General features: G+C 41.1%; 1 protein-coding gene and 1 long non-coding RNA gene across 6 annotated transcripts in view; one reads left to right on the top strand and one right to left on the bottom strand.

Moving 5' to 3' along the window:
* The first annotated feature begins 3,322 nt into the window (after positions 1-3,322).
* Positions 3,323-21,022, top strand: part of MDM4 (MDM4 regulator of p53) — a 41,529-nt gene continuing 23,829 nt past the window's right edge. For 3 of the 5 annotated variants that reach the window (XR_009729834.1, XM_061381952.1, XM_061381954.1), the window contains exon 1: positions 5,541-5,631. The gene's annotated coding sequence lies outside the window, so the exon portion shown is untranslated. Of the gene's footprint in view, positions 3,595-5,540; positions 5,632-21,022 lie in introns of those variants that run through there. The other 2 variants (XM_061381953.1, XM_061381955.1) reach the window with 1 other exon arrangement.
* On the bottom strand, positions 4,575-5,567 carry LOC133227472 (uncharacterized). The gene is made up of 2 exons (XR_009729835.1): positions 5,481-5,567; positions 4,575-4,757 (listed from the first exon to the last, which is right to left on the bottom strand). It is a non-coding gene; the product is annotated as an uncharacterized LOC133227472 (long non-coding RNA).

The following is a 21,022-nucleotide window of genomic DNA, read 5'->3' on the forward strand; positions in this document are numbered from 1 at the left end:
AACATATTTTTTAAATTAATTTTTATTGAGGTAAAATTGACATGTTACATCATTTCAGGTGCACAACCTAATGATTTGATATTTGTATATGCTGCAAAACGATCGCCCTAATAAATCTAGTTAACATCTGTCACCACATACAGTTACAAAAAATTTTTTTTGTAATAGAACTTCCAAGATTACTCTCTTAGCAATACAAATATATAGGACACTATTATTAACTATAGTCATGCTATATATAAACTTTAACACATTTATTTTTTTATTGAAGTACACTTGCTTTACAATGTTGTGTTAGTTTTTGGTATATAGCAAAGTGATTCAGATACACACACACATTCTTTTTTCATGTTCTTTTCCATTACAGTTTATTACAGGATACTGAATATATTCCCCTGTGCTATACAGTAGAACCTTGTTGTTTATCTATTTTACATACAGTAGTGTTCACCTGTTAATCCTGAACTCCTAATTTATCCCTCCTCTTCTCCTTCCCCTTTGGTAACCACGTTTTCTATGTCTGTGAGTCTGTTTCTGTTTTGTAAATAAGTTCGTTTTTTCTTATTTTAGTTTCTACATATAAATGGTATATGATATTTGTCCTTCTCTTTCTGACTTCCTTCAGTGAGTATGATAATCTCTAGGCCCATCCATGTTGCTGCAAATGGCATGCTTTCTTTCTTTTTACGGTTGAGTGGTGTTGCACTGTATATGTGTACCACACCTTCTTATCCATTCATCTGTCAATGGACATTAAGGTTGCTTCTATGTCTAATGTCTATCCTAAATAGTGCTGCTGTGAACATTGAGATGCATATATCTTTTCAAATTATAGTTTTCTCTGGATATATACCCAGGAGTGAGATTGCTGGATCATTGTTCAGTTGTTCAGTCATGTCCAACTCCTTGCGACCCCGTGGACTGTGGCATGCCAGGCTTCCGTGTCCTTCACTATCTCCTGGAGTTAGTAGCAACTCTATTTTTAGTTTTTTGAGGAACTTCCCTCCATAGTATCTTCTATAGTGGTCGCACCAATTTACATTCCCACCAACAATGCAGGAGGGTTCTCTTTCTTCCACATCCTCTTCAGTATTTATCGACTCTTTGATGATGGCCATTTTGACTGGTGTGACGCATATACCTCAATGTTATTTTGATTGTATTTCTCTAATAATTAGCAAAGCTGAATGTCTTTTCATGTGCCTATTGCCCATCTATGTATCTTCTTTGGAGAAATGTCTACTTGGGTCTTCTGTCCATTTTTAGATTGAGTTGTTTGGGTTTTTTGTTATTGAGTTGTATGAGTTGTTTGTATACAATTTTGGAAATGAACCCCTGGTCTCGTGTTGCAAATATTTTCTCCTAGTCTGTAGGCTATCTTTTTGTTTTCTTCATGATATTCTTTGCTGTACAAAAGTTTCTAAGTTCGATTAGGTCCCAGTTGTTCATTTTTGCTTTCACTTCTATTGTCTTGGGAGACTGACCTAAGAAAATGACGCTTCAATTTAAGGCTTAACATGTATTTGACTGGAGTAGAGGGAGACATAGAGAATTTAGAAAGTTGACAATATTAAGTTAACTTGAAAGAATAACTGTCCCCTAAGCAATGGGGAACTATTAAATTTTGGCTCATTAATGTTCCAATTTCTCACTCAAGGAATACACATTAGATTTGCAGATCAGGAAGCAACAGTTAGAACTGGACATGGAACAACAGACTGGTTCCAAATAGGAAAAGGAGTACATCAAGGCTGTGTATTATCACCCTGCTTATTTAACTTCTATGCAGAGTACATCATGAGAAACGCTGGGCTGGATGAAGCACAAGCTGGAATCAAGATTGCCAGGAGAAATATCAATAACCTCAGATATGCAGTTGACACCACCTTTATGGCAGAAAGTGAAGAAAAACTAAAGAGGCTCTTGATGAAAGTGAAAGAGGAGAGTGAAAAAGTTGGCTTAAAGTTCAACATTCAGAAAACTAAGATCATGGCATCTGGTCCCATCACTTCATGGCAAATAGATGGGGCAACAGGGGAAATGGTAGCTGACTTTATTTTGGGGGGCTCCAAAATCACTGCAGATGATGATTGCATACATGAAATTAAAAGACACTTACTACTTGGAAAGAAAGCTATGACCAACCTAGACAGCATATTAAAAAGCAGAGACATTAGTTTGTCAACAAAGATCCGTCTAGTCAAGGTTATGGTTTTCCCAGTAGTCATGTATGGATGTGAGAGTTGGACTATAAGGAAAGCTGAGTGCAGAAGAATTGATGCTTTTGAACTGTGGTGTTGGAGAAGACTCTTGAGAGTCCCTTGGACTGCAAGGAGATCCAACCAGTCCATCCTAAAGGAAATCAGTCCTGGGTATTCATTGGAAGGACTGATGTTGAAGCTGAAATTCCAATACTTTGGCCACCTGGTGTGAAGAGCTGACTCATTTGAAAAGACCCTGATGCTGGGAAAGATTGAGGGCAGGAGGAGAAGGGGACGACACAGGATGAGATGGTTGGATGGCATCACCGACTCAATGGACATGAGTTTGGGTGGACTCCGGGAGTTGGTGATGGACAGGGAGGCCTGGTGTGCTGCAGTTCATGGGGTCGCAAAGAGTCGGACACGACTGAGCGACTGAACTGATGTCCTCATGAGAAAAGGAGATTAGGATACAAAGTACACAGACAGAAGGGTAAACATGAAGACAAATTTTTTTAAAATTTGAAGTATAAAATATGTGAAAGGAATATATACAGGTATAAATCCTAAAAGACTAAATGGTTGCAGGGGTAAATACCAAACTCAGGATAATGGTTCCCTCTTCAGATGAAGGAGGGAAATGTCATCGGAGAAGAGACTGAAGGGGAACTTTTAAAAATACTTATTTTTATTTATTTATTTGGCTGCACAGGGTCTTAGCTGTGGCATGTGGGAACTAGTTCCCCAACCAGGGATCAAATCCAGGGCCCCAGCACTGAGAGATCAGAGTCAGCCCCTGGATCACCAGGAGAGTCCCACATGCAGGACTTTTTTGTACAGGTAATGTTCTTTATGAAGAATTGTGGGGGAAAGGAGTCATATTCTTCATTACACTTTTTTACATGTCTGAAATAGTTTCTTACAGCTTTTCAGAAAGGGCAATAACATTGGCTTTTAATTCCTTTAAAGCTGCAGTAGGCCTTAGAAAATTTATTCAATTCACTCCTTTTACATTACAGATTGGGGAAACTAAAGACCTGTGGAACTTTCTGGTTTCTAGAATAGTTAGACTAAACCCAGATTTCCTGTTTATCAAATACATGGTTTGTGAGCACAGTTCTTAGAGAAGGAAGCGGCGATCACTGAATCAGTTATGATCTTGTTAACCCAATTTTGTTTTCTTTTTTGGCAAGTTTACTTGACTGGTAGAAGAAATACTATAGATACGATTTGTTTTCATTATAGCAAGTCATTTATTTATTTTTTTATGGACTCCTTGGGAAAGGTCAGAGAAATGTTGCCAAATGTTGACCTCTATTAGGTGGGATAATTGGTTTAAGAACAACTCTGGAAGAGGAACTCTGGAATCCTGAACCAGAGTCAACTATGAGGGGTAAGCTCTATTCTTTTTAAAAAATAACTTACTTATTTTTGGCTGTGCTGGGTCTTCACTGCTGTTCAGGCTTTTTCTCTAGTTGTGGAGAACAGGAGCTATCCTCTAGTTGTGGTCTGCGGCCTCCTCACCACACAGGCTTCTCTTAATGTGGGACACTGGCTCTAGCGCAGGTGGGCTTCATTAGCTGCAGCACATGGGCTCAGAATTTGCTGCTCGTGGGCTCTAGAGCACAGGCTCAGTAGTTGTGGTACGTGGGCTTAGTTGTTCTGCAGCATGTGGGATCTTCCTGGACCAGGGATTGAAGCTGTGTTTTCTGTATTGGCAGGTGCATTCTTTTACCACTGAGCCACCAGGGAAGCCCCAGCTCTATTCTTAATAATTTCCTACTCAACATATTTATCAAGGCTTTAAATGAAAATAATTTGTATAATTATAATAATTTGATTATAATTGTTAATCAACAATATGCAAAAGTGAGAGAGCTAATCCCTCCTGACTCTCCAGGCAAGGCCAGCTGCAGCTCTCATTGCACTTAGCACGTTCTCTTTACCTGGACATTCTGACGGCACCTCCAGACTCCAGGCGTCACTCCACTCCAGTTGAGTGACGCCCCCACAATCCTGGGCTCGGCGGAAAGCGGCTCATGGAAGGTTGGTGCTTGGTACATAGTAGGTGTTCAACAAATACTTGTGGACCTTAAACTGAATTGCGTAACAGGATCATAATCCAAAAAGTCCAGTAGACAGTAGGAAAGGACCTAAAATAACCAGGTACTAGTTAAAAGATATAAGACAAATTTCTGTTTGGGATTTTTAAAAATTAAAATTAATTGCAGAAAAAGAGAGGAGAAATAGTTAACAGTTCACCTAGAAAAGCCTTCTGGGAGCAAGTGTGAAAAAGGAATTAATTCTTCAGCTCATTTACAGAATTCTGATTTCTACCTAAGTCGGAGGTGATGCCAGAAACAGAGCAAGGTGCAATGTGCAAATAGAGGTCATTGCCTCATTTTATTTTGCATAGGTGTGTATCTGGTTCCGGGAGGCACATTTTAAATAGGACAAACAGGTTCTTGAAGCCACAGCAGATAAGTAATTGAAAGCTCTGAGGGGATTTTCAGCAAGCAGAAAAACGAAAGGTTAGAGATGGGACATGGTAGCTGTCTGCAAAAAAAAAAAAAAGAAAAATAGTATTTATGTTAGAAAGAATGAAGCCTTAGTCTTCTCCAAAGTGCAGAACTAAAACCAGTAGAGGTGGTAAAATAACATATTTCAGCTCAAAAATTCCTCGACTATCTAGACTCATCCTACAGTAAACGAAATGAAGTATTGGGAGGGGTCCTGCCATTTGGCACCGGCAAACAGCATGCCTGAGAAGTTTGTTGAAGGCACTTGTGTGTTGTGAGAGTAGGCTAGACGACTTGATTATGTGATCCAAATAAGCTCCACCTCATTGTCCTCTGCACTTCTCTTTTAACATTTACCACATATTTTGTAGTAATCTGTGTCTGTACTAATCTTATCCTCGCCTAATTAGCGTCAACACTAGCGTGCCGCTCCACCATGTCTGGGGAGTAGGAATGAATAACACCGAAAAGCAGAGGGGCTGGCTTTTCAGCTTTCTGAAGAGCTGAAAAGGTGTCTCTGATGGTGCTTTTAGCTTTCTCCCCTTCCTGTTTTTTTTTTTTTTTTTAACTCTCCCAGGACACGTTTATAAATAGCATTAAGCCCCTGCGATTTCCTCAAATGGAAACCTCAGAAGTCTTATTCGTCCAGGCCCTACTACTATCTTTCCCCGGACTGGCATCCCCTCTATGGTAGGGCCGGCTCAGCCTTCTTGCTCTCTAGCCCTCCCACTGGCCCATCTATGATTTCCGGAGGCCTCACCGGAAGCTCCTGTGGGCGATGGGTTGGGGAGGCCGGAAGTTGCGCCTTCACTACTCGCCGTTTCAAAATGCTGCTAAGACCTTAGGGACAGTTGAGTGACGCCCCCACAGCCCTGGGCTCGGCGGAAAGCGACTCATGGAACGGCCGTGAGGTGTGGCTTTTGGGTTTTGTTGGCGAGGTGCCGGCAGGCCGGGGGCGGGGGGTGGGGGGTGGGAGAGACGCGGCCAGGTGTGCGGCCCGGGGCAGGGGGTGGCCGGCGGGAGGAGCCAGAGGAGTGGGTGGCGGCGTGCGGAAGGTCGCCTGGCGAGGCCGGGCTGGTGGGGTAAGCGCCACGCGACGCGAATCCGCCGAGGACGATGGTGGGAGTGCAGTGACTAGGCGCAGGTCCGCCGGCGGGTTACCGACCGGAAGTCGGGATAGATGGACGGTGCTCGATAGGACGCAAAGTGTGGGGATGACTGAGGCACTTTGGAGGAAAGGCGGGAAAGGGAGGAGAGAATGACACTGCAGTGTCTTCAAGATTTTATGGTAGTGATTTTCAGGGCCACGGACCATCTGTCTCAGAGGCACTTGAGTACTCGTTTGAAGACTGCTCATTTGGGGGCCACACCCATACTTCCCCTAACAGAATATCAGGAGCTGGAGCTCGGGAAGGTGTATTTTAATCAGCGCGTTCTCCTGTTGGTTCTTGTACACGCCCAAGTTTGAAAACCATTGTTATAAAGCGACACACAGAGAAAATGCTGCTGCTCTTTTCCTTCATCTCGGAAGCTCTTCTAGGAAGCTCCTCCGTGCCGTGGGATGTTGGAATGGGAAACAAGTATCGAAGGTCCTTGGTACTTTTTGGTATTAAGTATCACTACATCTCAGTTTGGATTTGGTCTCCTCCCTCTTACGTGGGCTCCCCCGGTGGTTCAGCGGTAAAGAATACGCCTGCAATGCAGGAGTCGTAGGTTGAATCCCTGGGTCGGGAAGATCCCCTGGAGGAGGGCATGGCAACCCACTCCAGTACTCTTGCCTGGAGAGTCCCGTGGACGGAGGAGCCTGGCGGGCTACTGTCCATGGGGTCGCAAAGAGTCGGACACGACTGAAGCGACTTAACACGCGTGCACGTACTCCTCATTCATTTCTGCCACGAAAAGTTCATTTCGTTTAGAATATTTACTTAAGAATATTTTGTTTCACAGTATAGTCAGGATCACAACTTTTTATTTTATAGTTTTTTTAAAAAATCAAAATACTATTTGCGTGTTGTTGAAGAAAACCACACAGTACAGAAGTGTGTAAAATGAACTGTCCATTAACCTGCCCCCTCCTCAAGCTAGCTACCCTTAACTGCTGGATATTATGTTCTTCCTGACTTTTTCCACATGTATTCTTACTTTTAAACAACAATGGGGTCATTCTGTATCTATTATTCTTCACCTTAAATTTTTCAGTAGCAACATCAGAGAAAGCTTTCCATAAAGTGTACATATAATATTTTCTTTTAAGGACTTGAGTATCGTGCACAAGAATTTCTTCAGGGGATTTTTAGGTTGTTTCGTAAAGCATATTGTTTGTTTTGCAAACTGTGCTGGAGTATATTCTTGCTACACTCTTCACTTTTTTAGGTGTGTAGCAGATCTGGTAAGAACTAAAACAATATCTGAATGGTAGTTGGTTTTTTTTTTCCCCCTAAAGAAAAAAGTTGGTTTTATTCTTTTCAGGTATCTAGCTGAAAGGGAATCAGACAGTAGTGTTTAGTAGAGGCACTCAGGACTTCAAAGAATTGATAACAATGATTAGTTTTGCTAACTTCTGACAAAAACCTTTTATTTTAGTTAGTCTTTAAATTATAGTTGTGTTCAAAGGTAGAGATCAAAGATCAGATATAAGAGTCTCTTGGACTAAGTGTAGGGTAAAAATCACTGTTCCATTATCCTTGAGAGATGAATAAGACTGTTCTTGCACTCTGATTTCAGTCCAGGAGGGGACACACATAAAAACATAAAATTAGTATTGTGGGTATTTTAATAGAAGTGCTTTAGTGTCATCATCTTCTTTGGGGAGTCAGAAAAGCCTTGACTAAGGAGGTGACTAGAAACCAAGATGAGTAGTTTTTTCAAGCTACAATTGGCAAACACATGGGGTTTTTGTGATTTCTTACAGGAAATGGCAACCTACTTCAGTATTCTTGCCTGGAGAATCCCATGGACAGAGGAGCCTGCCAGGCTACAGTCCGTGGGGTGGCACAGAGTCAGACACGATTGAGCACACTCAGCATACATTTATTGTGTACCATTCAATGGGGTAATAAAACCCACTGTTTTAATTCAGTATTGCTTTTTCTTTTTTCCCACCTTTGTGGTGAAATATTTTAAAGTTTCACAGCTGTGTCATTTTATTTACCTTTAAATATGTCATGATGTAGCTCTTACTAAGTTGTTCAGTCACTGAGTCATGTCTGACTTGTTGCCACCACATGAATTACAGAATGACGGGATTCCCTGTCCTTCACTATTTCCCAAATTTCCTCAAACTCATGTCCATTGAGTCGATGATGCCATCCAGCCATCTCATCCTCTGTTGCCCTCAGTCTCCTCCTGCCCTCAGTCTTTCCCAGCATCAGCGCCTTTTCCAGTGAGTCTGGCTGTTTTGCATCAGGGGCCAAAGTATTGAAGTTTCAGTTTTAGCATCAGTATCAATGAATATTCAGGATTGGTTTCCTTTAAGATTGACTGGTTTGATCTTCTTGCTGTCCAAGGGATTCTCAAAAGTCATCTCCAGCACCACAATTCAGAAGCTTTGGTGCTCAGCTTTCTTTCTTGTCCAGCTCTCACATCCGTATATGATTACTGGAAAAACCATAGCTTTAACTATACAGACCTTTGTCGGCAGAGTAACGTCTCTGCTTTTTAATATACTGTCTAGGTTCGTCATTGGAGAAGGAAATGGCAACCCACTCCAGTATTCTTGCCTGGAGAATCCCAGGGACGGGGAGCCTGGTGGGCTGCTGTCTATGGGGTCGCACAGAGTTGGACACGACTGAAGCGACTTGGCAGCAGCAGCAGCAGCAGCAGGTTCGTCATAGCTGTTCTTCCAAGGAGCAAGCGTCTTTTAATTTCATGGCTGCAGTCACCACCTACAGTGATTTTGGAGCCCAGGAAAATATAATCTGTCACTGTTTGCTCTTTTTCCCCATCTATTTGCCATGAAGTGATGGGACCAGATGCCGTGATCTTAGTTTTTTAATGTTGAGTTTTAAGCCAACTTTTTCCACTGTCTTTCACCTTCATCAAGAGGCTCTTTAGTTCCTCTTCACTTTCTGCCACTGGGTGATGTTATGTGCATATCTGAGGTTATTGATATTTCTCCCAGCAATCTTGATTCCAGCTTGTGAGTCATTAAGCCAGGCATTTTGCATAATGTACTTGGCCTAGAAGTTAAATAAGCAAGGTGATAGTGTACAGCCTTGATGTACTGCTTCCCCAGTTTTGAACCAGTCCATTGTTCCGTGTAGGATTCTAACTGTTGCTTCTTATCCTGTTTACAGGTTTTTCAGGAGAACGATAAGGTGGTCTGGTATTTTCATCTCTTGAAGAATTTTTCAGTTTGTTGTGATCCACACAGTCAGAGGCTTTAGCAAAGTCAATAAAGCAGAAGTATATGATTTTTTTGAATTTCCTTGCTTTTTCTGTGATCCAGTAGGTGTTAGCAATTTGATCTCTGGTTCCTCTATCTTTTCTAAATCCAGCTGTACATCTAGAAGTTCACGTACTGTTGAAGCCTAGTTTGAAGGATTTTGAGCATAATCTTGCACGTGTGAAATGAGTGCAATTGTACGGTAATTTGAACATTCTTTGGACTCGCCTTTCTTTGCGATTGGAATGAAAACTGACCTTTTCCAATCCTGTGACCACTGCTGAGTTTTCCAAATCTGGTGGCATATTGAGTGCAGCACTTTAACAGCATCATCTTTTAGGATTTAAAATAACTCAGCTGGAATTCCATCACCTCTACTAGCTTTGTTCATAGTGATGCTTCCTAAGGCTGTGAAGACCCTTGTCTTCACAGTCCAGGATGTCTGGCTCTAGATGTGTGACCACACCGTCGTGGTTATCTGGGTCATTAAAACCTTTTTTGTACAGTTCTTCTGTGTATTCTTGCCACCTCTTCTTAATATCTTCTGCTTCTGTTAGGTCCATACCATTTCTGTCCTTTATTGAGCCCATGTTTGCATGAAATGTTCCTTTGGCATTTCTAATTTTCTTGAGCAGATCTCTAGTCTTTCCCATTCTATTGTTTTTCTCTATTTGCATTGATCACTGAGCAAAGCTTTCTTATCTCCCCTTGATATTTTCCTGAACTCTACATTTAGTTGGTTAAATCTTTCCTTTTCTCCTTTGCCTTTCGCTTCTCTTCTTTTCTCAGCTGTTTGTAAGACCTCCTCTGACAACCACTTTACCTTCTTGCATTTCTTTTTCTTAGGGAAGGTTTTGGTCACCACCTCCTGTACAATGTATGAACCACCATCCGTAGTTCTTCAGGCAGTCTGTCTGCCAGATCTAATCTCTCAAATCTATTCGACATTTCCACCATATAATCATAAGGGATTTGATTTAGGTGATACCTGAATGGCCTAGTGGTTTACCCTACTTCAATTTGAGTCTGAATTTTGCAATAAGGAGCTGATGATCAGAGCACAGTCGGCTCCAGGTCTTGTTATTGTTGACTACGTAGGGGGTCTCCATCTTCAGCTGCAGAGGATGTAATCAGTCTGATTGCAATATTGACATCTGGTGATGTCCATGTGTAGAATCGTCTCTTGTGTTGTTGGAAGAGGGTTTTGCTATGACCAGTGTGTTCTCTGGGTAAAACTCTTATTAGCCATTCCCTTGCTTCAATTTGTATTCCAAGGCCAGATTTGCCTCTTTAGTCAGTTCAGTCACTCAATCGTGTCCGACTCTTTGCGACCCCATGAATCGCAGCATGCCAGGCCTCCCTGTCCATCACCAACTCCCAGAGTTCACTCAGACTCAAGTCCATCGAGTCGGTGATGCCATCCAGCCCTCTCATCCTCTGTCGTCCCCTTCTCCTCCTGCTCCCAACCCCTCCCAGCATCAGAGTCTCTTCCAGTGAGTCAACTCTTTGCATGAGGTGGCCAGAGTACTGGAGTTTCAGCTTTAGCATCATTCCTTCCAAAGAAATCCCAGGGCTCATCTCTTTCAGAATGGACTGGTTGGATCTCCTTGCAGTCTAAGGGACTCTCAAGAGTCTTCTCCATCACCACAGTTCAAAAGCATCAATGCTTCAGCACTCAGCCTTCTTCACCGTCCAACTCTCACATCCATACGTGACCACTGGAAAAACCATAGCCCTGACTAGACGGACCTTTGTTGGCAAAGTAATGTCTCTGCTTTTGAATATGCTGTCTAGGTTGGTCATAACTTTCCTTCCAAGGAGTAAGCGTCTTTTAATTTCATGGCTGCAGTCACCATCTGCAGTGATTTTGGAGCCCAAAAAAATAAAGTCTGACACTATTTCTACTGTTTCCCCATCTATTTCCCATGAAGTGATGGGACCGGATGCCATGATCTTTGTTTTCTAAATGTTGAGCTTTAAACCAACTTTTTCACTCTCCTCTTTTCACTTTCATCAAGAGGCTTTTTAGTTCCTCTTCCCTTTCTGCCATAAGGGTGGTGTCATCTGCATATCTGAGGTTATTGATATTTCTCCTGGCAATCTTGATTCCAGCTTGTGTTTCTTCCAGTCCAGCGTTTGTCATGATGTACTCTGCATAGAAGTTAAATAAGCAGGGTGACAATATACAGCCTTGACGTACTCCTTTTCCTATTTGGAACCAGTCTGTTGTTCCATGTCCAGTTCTAACTGTTGCTGCCTGACCTGCATACAGATTTCTCAAGAGCCAGGTCAGGTGGTCTGGTATTCCCATCTCTTTCAGAATTTTCCACAGTTTATTGTGATCCACACAGTCAAAGGCTTTGGCATAGTCAATAAAGCAGAAATAGATGTTTTTCTGGAACTCTCTTGCTTTTTCCGTGATCCAGCGGATGTTGGCAATTTGATCTCTGGTTCCTCTGCCTTTTCTAAAACCAGCTTGAACATCAGGAAGTTCATGGTTCACGTATTGCTGAAGCCTGGCTTGGAGAATTTTGAGTATTATACTTTACTAGCGTGTGAGATGAGTGCAATTGTGCGGTAGTTTGAGCATTCTTTGGCATTGCCTTTCTTTGGGATTGGAATGAAAACTGACCTTTTCCAGTCCTGTGGCCACTGCTGAGTTTTCCAAATTTGCTGGCATATTGAGTGCAGCACTTTCACAGCATCATCTTTCAGGATTTGAAATAGCTCCACTGGAATTCCATCACCTCCACTAGCTTTGTTCGTAGTGATGCTTTCTAAGGCCCACTTGACTTCACATTCCAGGATGCCTGGCTCTAGGTCAGTGATCACACCATCATGATTATCTGGATCGTGAAGATCTTTTTTGTACAGTTCTGTGTATTCTTGCCACCTCTTCTTAATATCTTCTGCTTCTGTTAGGTCCATACCATTTCTGTCCTTTATCGAGCCCATCTTTGCATGAAATGTTCCCTGGTATCTCTAATCTTTTTGAAGAGATCTTTTGTCTTTCCCATTCTGTTGTTTTCCTCTATTTCTTTGCATTGATCGCTGAGGAAGGCTTTCTTATCTCTTCTTGCTCTTCTTTGGAACTCTGCATTCAGATGCTTATATCTTTCCTGTTCTCCTTTGCTTTTCGCTTCTGTTCTTTTCACAGCTATTTGTAAGCCCTCCCCAGACAGCCATTTTGCTTTTTTGCATTTCTTTTCCATGGGGATGGTCTTGATCCCTGTCTCCTGTACAATGTCACGAACCTCATTCCATAGTTCATCAGGCACTCTATCAGATTTAGGCCCTTAAATCTGTTTCTTCCACTGTATAATCATAAGGGATTTGATTTAGGTCATACCTGAATGTGGTTTTCCCTAATTTCTTCAATTTAAGTCTGAATTTGGCAATAAGCAGCTTTTAGAAAGTTACCACAGTGCCTTTTGACTACCATTAACAGCTTCTTAGTAGTATCTAAAACCTAGTACATAATGCAGAATTTCTTGATTGTGTAGGAAAAAATGACACTTTTGCAGATGGCTTTTTTGAACCAAGACTTGAACAAGGTCCATCTATTGTATTAGGGTAATGTTTTTTAAGTCTCTGTGAACAGTCTTCCACTTAAGCAGTAACCGAAGGTGCTGTAGAATTTCCTACATTCTGGATTTGGCTGATTGCCTGCTTTTAATGTTGTTTCTTCTATCCTCAATTTTTTTCCCACTACAAATAAGTAGTAGTAAGACCTAGAGGCTTGATTAGATTTGGACTTGAGGCCGGGAGGTCAAGGAAGCGTCATAGGAAGTACTGGCTGCTTTCCTTTGCTTCACACAGAAAGCGCGTGATGTGTGAATGCCTCTCCCTTTTAGAGATGAGTTTGGTCAATGGGTCAAGTGCTGTAAGCCTGCTCAGTGTGTTTAAGTTTCCCCTTCCCCCAACCTTTCACGTAAATGATTTTTGAGAAGATGACATTTAACCCAGAGACTGGAAATTTTAGGATGAGTCAGTCTGGTACAGAACTCAGTGTTCAAAATGCAGGGACAATGTGTGCAAAGGCCCTGTTTTAGAAACAGAAAAGATCAGTGTGGACAAGGTGCATGCAGTGTAGGGTAGAGCAGTGCAGGCTGCAAAGAGGAAAGGTGCTGTTTTTAAACAGTACCAAGCAGTGGAGTAGGGGCTGGCAGGGTAGGGTTGTTTGTTTTTTTAATCCTCTGGCTGTAGTGTGGAGTTTGAATTGAAGTGGGGTTAGAGACAGTTACGAATCTACTGCAGTGACACAGGCAAGAAGTAATATTTTTTGATGTGAGGAATTGGTCATGAAAATGAAGAGAAGGGGTGGTTTTAAAAGATTTTTAGGAGTCAAAATCCATAAAGTTTGATGTGATAATGGAGAAAGAGGGCGAGAGCAAGATGATGACTGAACTTTCTATTTTGAGAAGTGAAAGTGAAAGTCACTCACTTTCTGACTTTTTGCCACCCCATGGACTATACAGTCCATGGAATTCTCCAGGCCTTTCCCGTATCCAGGGGATCTTCCCAACCCAGGGATCAAACCCAGGTCTCCTGCATTGCAGGCGGCTTCTTTATCAGCTGAGCCGCAAGGGAAGCCCCTGTTTTGAGAAACTGAATGTAAAAGGATAAGCTTTAATCTTGGACAAGTTATTTGACTTATTTAAGCCTCAGTTTTCTCTTTTAAGGAGCGAGTAACGTACCTAACTCTGTTGCACTCAAAAGAGATTCCAGGTGGGAAAGGAAGAAGATCCTGATTTAGGTTCAAAGCCCATCAGCTGAATTCATTTCTCATATATGTCCTTGAGTAGTGCCATTGCTCAAGGTATTTTCTGTCCTATTCTTTCCAGTATTCTCCCATTTAAATATCCTTCCACTGCTGTCTATTCCCTCTCATTCCTCCTCTGTGTAGTCAAAAGTAATTTCTCCTGCTCAGAACTACTCTGGCCCTTAAATCAGTATCTTTTTTTTTTTTTTTTTACTGAGGCTCTGTTATAATTCATGATTTCAGTTAACTCATGTATGACAAACAATATGTAGTAAAAGCAAAATAATAGGAAGTGATAGATAATGAGATTTCATAATCAACTGTTACATGCTGTTATGGATCTAAGTACTTTGTAAACTCCAGTTTTGTTTTGGTTCTTTTTTTGAATAATAATTATTGAAGATATAACTGTGCAATATTGAGACATAGGACAAAATACAATCATTAGAGGACAGTTGCTCTACAAATCTACCATATGTCCTGTCCCTCCTGAACCCTCCTCCGTCTCCCTCTCCAGTATCTTTTTAATGGCACACTTTCTGCCAGATGTTAAACCCTTATTGAGGCTTAGATTCTTCAGGTCCTGTTCCTGCTAAGTTGCTGGACTAGCATGACTGCTGACTCCATTCTCCCAAGTTATCTCTAGAGACACTATAAAAGGAAAAGACTGAGAAACAAGTGGGTGATGTGGGCTTTTTTGAATTGCTGGGCAGGTGGGGGTGGGGGGTGGCTGGGTGTTTGGCCTTAGACAGGAGTCAGCCAGGCGTGGCTGTAGGAGAATAAAATCAGGGGAGAAGAGAGCTACTGGAATGCCCTAGTTTCTTCCCTGCCTCATTACCTTGGAATTACCTTTTTCCACACTTGGTGTGACTCAGCTCTGGTCTAGCTCTCCTCAGAAGTAAATCAGGGCATAACAGAAGTCTATACTTGGGAGGAGGGGTTGAGAAAAAAAAAAAGTGATGGCTGACTTTAGACAGTCCATTCTCTGTCCTTTACCTCCTTATTTCTTGTTGTTCAGTTGCCCAGTCCTATCTAACCCTTTGCAACCCCATAGACTGCAATACGCCAAGCCTCCCTGTCCTTCACCATCTCACAAAGTTTGCCCAAGTGCATGTCCATTGCATCAGTGATACCATCCAGCCATCTCATGCTCTGATGCCCTCTTCTCCTCCTGCCCTCAATCTTTCCCAGCATGAGGGACTTTTCCAGTGAGCCAGCTCTTTGCATCAGATCACCAAAATATTGGAGCTTTATTGGAGCTTTAGTTTCAGCGTCAGTCCTTCCAATGAATATTTAGGGTTGATTTCCCTTAAGATTGACTGGTTTGATCTTGCTGTCCAGGGGACTCTCAGGAGTCTTCTCCAGCACCACAGTTCAAAGGCATCAATCTTTGGCATTCTGCCTTCTTTACAGTCCAGTTCTCACAACTGTACACGACCACTGGGAAGACCACAGCCTTGACTGTGTGGACGTTTGTTGGCAGAGTAATGTCTCTGCTTTTCGACACACTCTCTAGGTTTGTCATAGCTTTATCGTCTTCGCATTTCATGGCTGCAGTCACCATCTGCAGTGATTTTGGAGCCCAAGAAGAGAAAATCTGTCACTACTTCCACCTTTTCCCTTCTATTTGCCATAAAGTTATGGGGCCAGACGTCATGATCTTAGTTTTTTTAATATTTAGTTTTAAGCTGGCTCTTTCACTCTCCTCCTTCACCCTCATCAAGAGGTTCTTTAGTGTCTCTTCACTTTCTGCCACTAGAGTGGTGTCATCTGCATATCTGAGGTGGTTTTTGTTTCTCCTGCCTATCTTGATCCCAGCTTGTAACTCTTCCAGCCTGGCATTTCTCATGATGTGCTCAGCATATAGGTTAAACAAATAGAATGACAGCAGACAGCCCTGTTGTGCTCCCTTCTCAATCTTGAACCAATCAGTTGTTCCATAATGGGTTCTGTTACTTCTTGACTCTCATACAGGTTTCTCAGGAGACAGGTAAAATGCTCTGGTATTCCGATCTCTTTAAGAGTTTTCCACAGTTTGTTACAATCCACACAGTCAAAGGCTTTACTATAGTTGATGAAACAGAGGTAGATGTTTTTCTGGAATTCCCTTGCTTTCTCTTATGATCCAGCGAATGTTGGCAATTTGATCTCTGGTTCCTCTTCCTTTTCTAAACCCAGCTTGGACATCTGGAAGTTCTTGGTTCGCATAATGCTGAAGCCTAGCATGCAAGATATTAAGTATGACTTTACTAGCATGGGAGATGAGTGTACTTGTCTGATGGTTAGCCATTCTTTAGTACTACCCTTGGGAATTGGGATGAGGATTGACCATTTCCAGTCCAGTGGCCACTGCTAAGTCTTCCAGATTTGCTGATGTATTGAATGCAGCACCGTGATGGCATTATCCTTTAGGATTTTGAATAGCTGTACTGGAATTCCATTGTATCCACTAGCTTAATTAACAGCAGTGCTTAATCCTTAGGTCTCCCCAAATCCTTATCATAATGCTGTATCTCTCTGGGGAACAAAAGATGAATCCTTAGTTGAGCAGTGATTGTACGGGGTGGAGAGTAATTGTGGTTTTCTGGTGCTTGGGATTTCCTGCTTTAGTGCTTATTTCCTACCTTACTCAGCTTACTGTGACCGATATCGAGTGGAATTTGGTCTTCTCTGTATTGCTTCACCTATTAGAATAGCTTCTGTCCTCTAGGGAAAAAGAACAGAATGTTGAAGAGCACAGGTATTTCAAGAGGAGGACAATGTATAGGCTTCTTGGAACAGAAATAATAGAAGAGATAGATCAAGGGTTTAAAGTTAGATAATCATTCTGAAAGAAAGAGGGATGATATTAGCAACTTGAAACAAGAATAAGCAGAGGCTGAGAGAATCAAGCAGCAATAGCAGGCTTAAAAATACAGTGGTTGAAACATTGAACAGCGCATCAAATGGGTGAAATAATGCAATGGATACAGTTGGGCGAATTAGAATTCTAGAGTGAGGAAATATCCCAGAACAAAGGGGAAAAAGACAAATATATATATATATATATATATATATATAAATGAAAAGCTAAAAGATAAGGAGAATAGGTATAGAGATACATCTGAATAATAGGCCTCTTAGAGGGAAAAAGAAGGCAATGGCAGTCCACTCCAGTAGTCTTGCCTGGGACGGAGGAGCCTAGTGGGCTGCCATCTGTGAGGTCGCACAGAGTCGGACACGACTGACGTGACTTAGCAGCAGAGAAAAAAAAACGAAATGGAGGAAGTACTGAAGAAATAATGGAAAAATAGCTCTCTTAAAATTACAAAGGGAAAACAAAGTCCCTGGATGGAAAGGTTTCTTGGAGTGGTAAATATGAGAGGTCCAGGTTAAAAAGACTTACAATAGGACTTCGCTGGTGATCCAGTGCTTTAAGAATCTGCTTGCCAATGCAGGGGACCCGGGCTCAACCCCAGGTCCTAGAAGTTTCCACATGCGGCAGGGCAACTAAACGTGCACCAGAACTGCTGAGCCCACGCTCTAGAGCCCGAGAGCTGCAACTGCTGAAGCCTGCACGCCTAGAGCCTGTGCTCTGCGACAAGAGAAGCCACTGCAGTGAGAAGAGAAATGGGCATCGCAACAAAGAAGAGAAAGCCCATGCACAGCACAGAAGACACAGTGTGGCCCAAAAAGTAAAGTAAATAGTTTTTAAAAAGTTCTTCCAGTAGATGAAGTGAAATTGGTAGAACTACCCTGGGATCAGTGGACAAATTCACCATCATGGTGAGAGATTTCATTTTGTCCCTTAATTGTAGGTCAAACCTAGACAGTGTGTTAAAAAGCAGACACATTACCTTGCCAACAAAGGTCCGTATACTCAAGGCTATCTATGGTCTTTCCAGTAGTCATGGACGAATGATTGAGTGCTGAAGAATTGATGCTTCTGAACTGTGGTGCTGGAGAAGACTCTTGAGACTCCCTTGGACAGCAAGGAGATCAAACCAGTCAATCCTAAAGGAAATCAACCCTGAATATTCATTGGTGCTGAAGCTGAAGGTCCATTACTTTGGTCCCGTGATGTGAAGAGCCAACTCATGGGAAAAGACCCTGATGCTGGGAAGGAGGGAGGGGAAGGGGATGACAGAGGATGAGATGGTTGGATGGCATCACTGACTCAATGGACATGAGTTTGAGCAAGCTCCAGGAGACGGTGAAGGACAGGGAAGCCTGTCATGCTGCGGTTCATGAGGTTACAAAGAGTTAGAGACAACTTAGTGACTGAACAACAACACAGTGTCTAATTTATGATATCAGGAAATAACGATAAAATTTTTTAAGTTGGAGAGGTAACAAGATATAGTAAACTATCACAAATGGAAAGAAGGATGCATCTGTACACTGAATAAAGGTTAAAAGAATACTGTCAACTGTATGCCATCAATTTTGAAGATTTAGACAATGGAAGAAGAAAAAAGCTTGAATAATATTTATTAAGCTCAAGCAGCGATTAGAAGTTTTCCCAGAAAGGAAACACTGGGTTTTATAAGTTTTGTAGGTGAGGCTTTCAAAGACTAGAACGTCCGAGTTTTGTAGAATTATTTTTCTAGACTGTAGACACATAGTGACTAAACAATTTATTCTGTTAGGCCAGCTAACCCTGACATTCAATAAGACAGAAACTTGACAGTGGGAAACAGATTTATTACATAGAGACTTTATAACCTGTCCAAAGTATTAGGGAATCAAAGCCAATAGTACACAAAAAGAATAATATCCAAAACCAAGTTGGATTTATCTCAGATGAGCAGGAATTTAATATTAGAAAATCCATAAATTCAAAATTTTATCACATTAATAAAAGATGAAAAAAATTATGATCATTTCAATAGGTAAAGAAGAAGCATTTTCTAAATCACTCTTCTGTGATACATTTTTTTAAAAAATTTTAATGAAGTATAGTTGATTTACAATGTCGTGTTTCAGTTATCCAACACAGTGATTCAGTTTTACATATATATATAAATATAGATAGATACACACACACACACACACACATATTCTTTTTCAAATTCCTTTCCCTCACGGGTAATTACAAAATACTGAGTATGGTTATATGTAGGTTCTTGTTGATTATCCGTTTTGTATATAGTAGCATGTTTGTCCTTGATATATTCTTCGGTCCAGTTGCTCAGTCATGTCCGACTCTCTGCAACCCCATGGACTGCAGCATGCCAAGCTTCCCTGTCCATCACTGGAGCTGGCTCAAACTTATATCCATTGAGTTGGTGATGCCATCCAACCATCTCACCCTCTGTCGTCTTTTTCTGCTTTCGATCTTGCCCAGCATCAGACTCTCTTCTAATGATCAGTTCTTTGCATCAAGTGACCAGAGTATTGGAGCTTCAGCTTTAGCATCAGTCCTTCCAATGAATATTCAGGCCTGATTTCCTTTAGAATGGACTGGTTGAATCTCCTTGCAGTCCAGAGGACTCTCAAGAGTCTTCTACAACATCACAGTTCAAAAACATCTTCCACACTTAGCTTTCTTTATGGTCCCACTCTCACATTTGTCCATGAGTACAGCGAAAAAACAGCTTTGACTAGATGGACCTTTGTTGGCAAAGTAATGTCTCTGCTTTTGAATATGCTGTCTAGGTTAGTCATAGCTTTTCTTCCAGGGAGCAAGCGTCTTTTAACTTCATGGCTGCAGTCACAATCTGCAGTGATTTTGGAGCCCAAGAAAATGAAGTGTGTCACTGTGTCTATTGTTTCCCCATCAGTTTGCCATGAAGTGATGGGACCAGATGCCATGATCTTAGTTTTTTTATTTTTTTATTTTATTTATTTATTTTTTTATCTTAGTTTTTTTAATGTTGTGTTTTAAGCCAGGTTTTTCCCCTCTCCTCTTTAACTTTCATCAAGCAGTTGTTCAATTGCTCTTCACTTTCTGTCATCATCTGCATATCTGAGGTTATTGATATTTCTCCCAGCAATCTTGATTCAATGAGGAAGAAAAGGAACCCTCTGAAGCCAGTAAGGTATAACTATTAGAAAAAAATAGAGAAAACATGCTATATAGGTAAGCATTAGAAACACTCCCTTTAAAATCAGAGACAGAGATGCTTGATCCAATGCGTGTATTCAATATTGTATTGACAGTCCTAAGCAGTAATGTAAAACAAGCAGAAGAAATTAGAGGCACAGAATTGGAAAGGAGGGAATGAAATTTTTATCCGCAGGTGATATGGTCATTTACATAGAAAACAGAAGGATCTATAGACAAAATTATGAGTTTAGCAAGGTGACTGGATATGTTTACTGAAAGTCATTTTTATTTCTGTATATATGCAAAACCCACTAAAAACAGTGAACGAGAAGGCATCACAGTAGTATAAGAATATCAACTTAAGAAATCAGCTTAAAACAAATATGCTAGACCTCTAAAGGGAAAGTTGAAGACTTAATAGATATTAAATAAAACCTTAATAAATATAGGAATATGTCATGTTAATGATTGGAAAACAATTTGAGCAGGGATTTTCATGGAGCTTGATGATGCTAAATTTTGTATGGAAGAGTTAAGGGCCAAGAATAGCTTGTCACTTCTAAAAAGGAGTGGCTGGGGACTTGCCCTGTAGGATAACAAGACTCATGATAAGATGTAAGGATTAGATGTGGAGTTGTATAGACAGAAAGATCATCTAGCAGACTAGAATAGAGAACTTGTGAACACCAGTACGTGTTGCTACATAACAAAGGTGGCTGTCAGTCAAGAAAGTATTCAGCAGATAGAACAGGAAAAAAAATGGCCATCCATATGTTGGTGAAAATGAGACCTTGAAGAGGCAGAGACCATTGACTAAAAAAGAGAATATTGATAAATATAAATTTGAGTTCATTAAAATTAAGTTTTTGCCCATAAAAGTTTTTTTCCCACCTAGAAAATGGAAAGGACGTTAAAATCAGGAGAAGATATTTGCAGGACATTATATTGACAAAGGGTTAATATTAAAAATATACAAAGAACTATTGCAAATTGATTGACAAAAAATCAATTAGAAAAGTGTATAAAAGAACATTTCACAAGAGAGGAAATATACATGGCTGATAAATATGTGGAGATAACATCATTAGTGATCAGGTAACTAACTATATACCAAACACATACCTATTT

This window comes from Bos javanicus, chromosome 16, assembly GCF_032452875.1.
Source record: "Bos javanicus breed banteng chromosome 16, ARS-OSU_banteng_1.0, whole genome shotgun sequence".
Taxonomy (NCBI): Eukaryota; Metazoa; Chordata; class Mammalia; order Artiodactyla; family Bovidae; genus Bos; species Bos javanicus.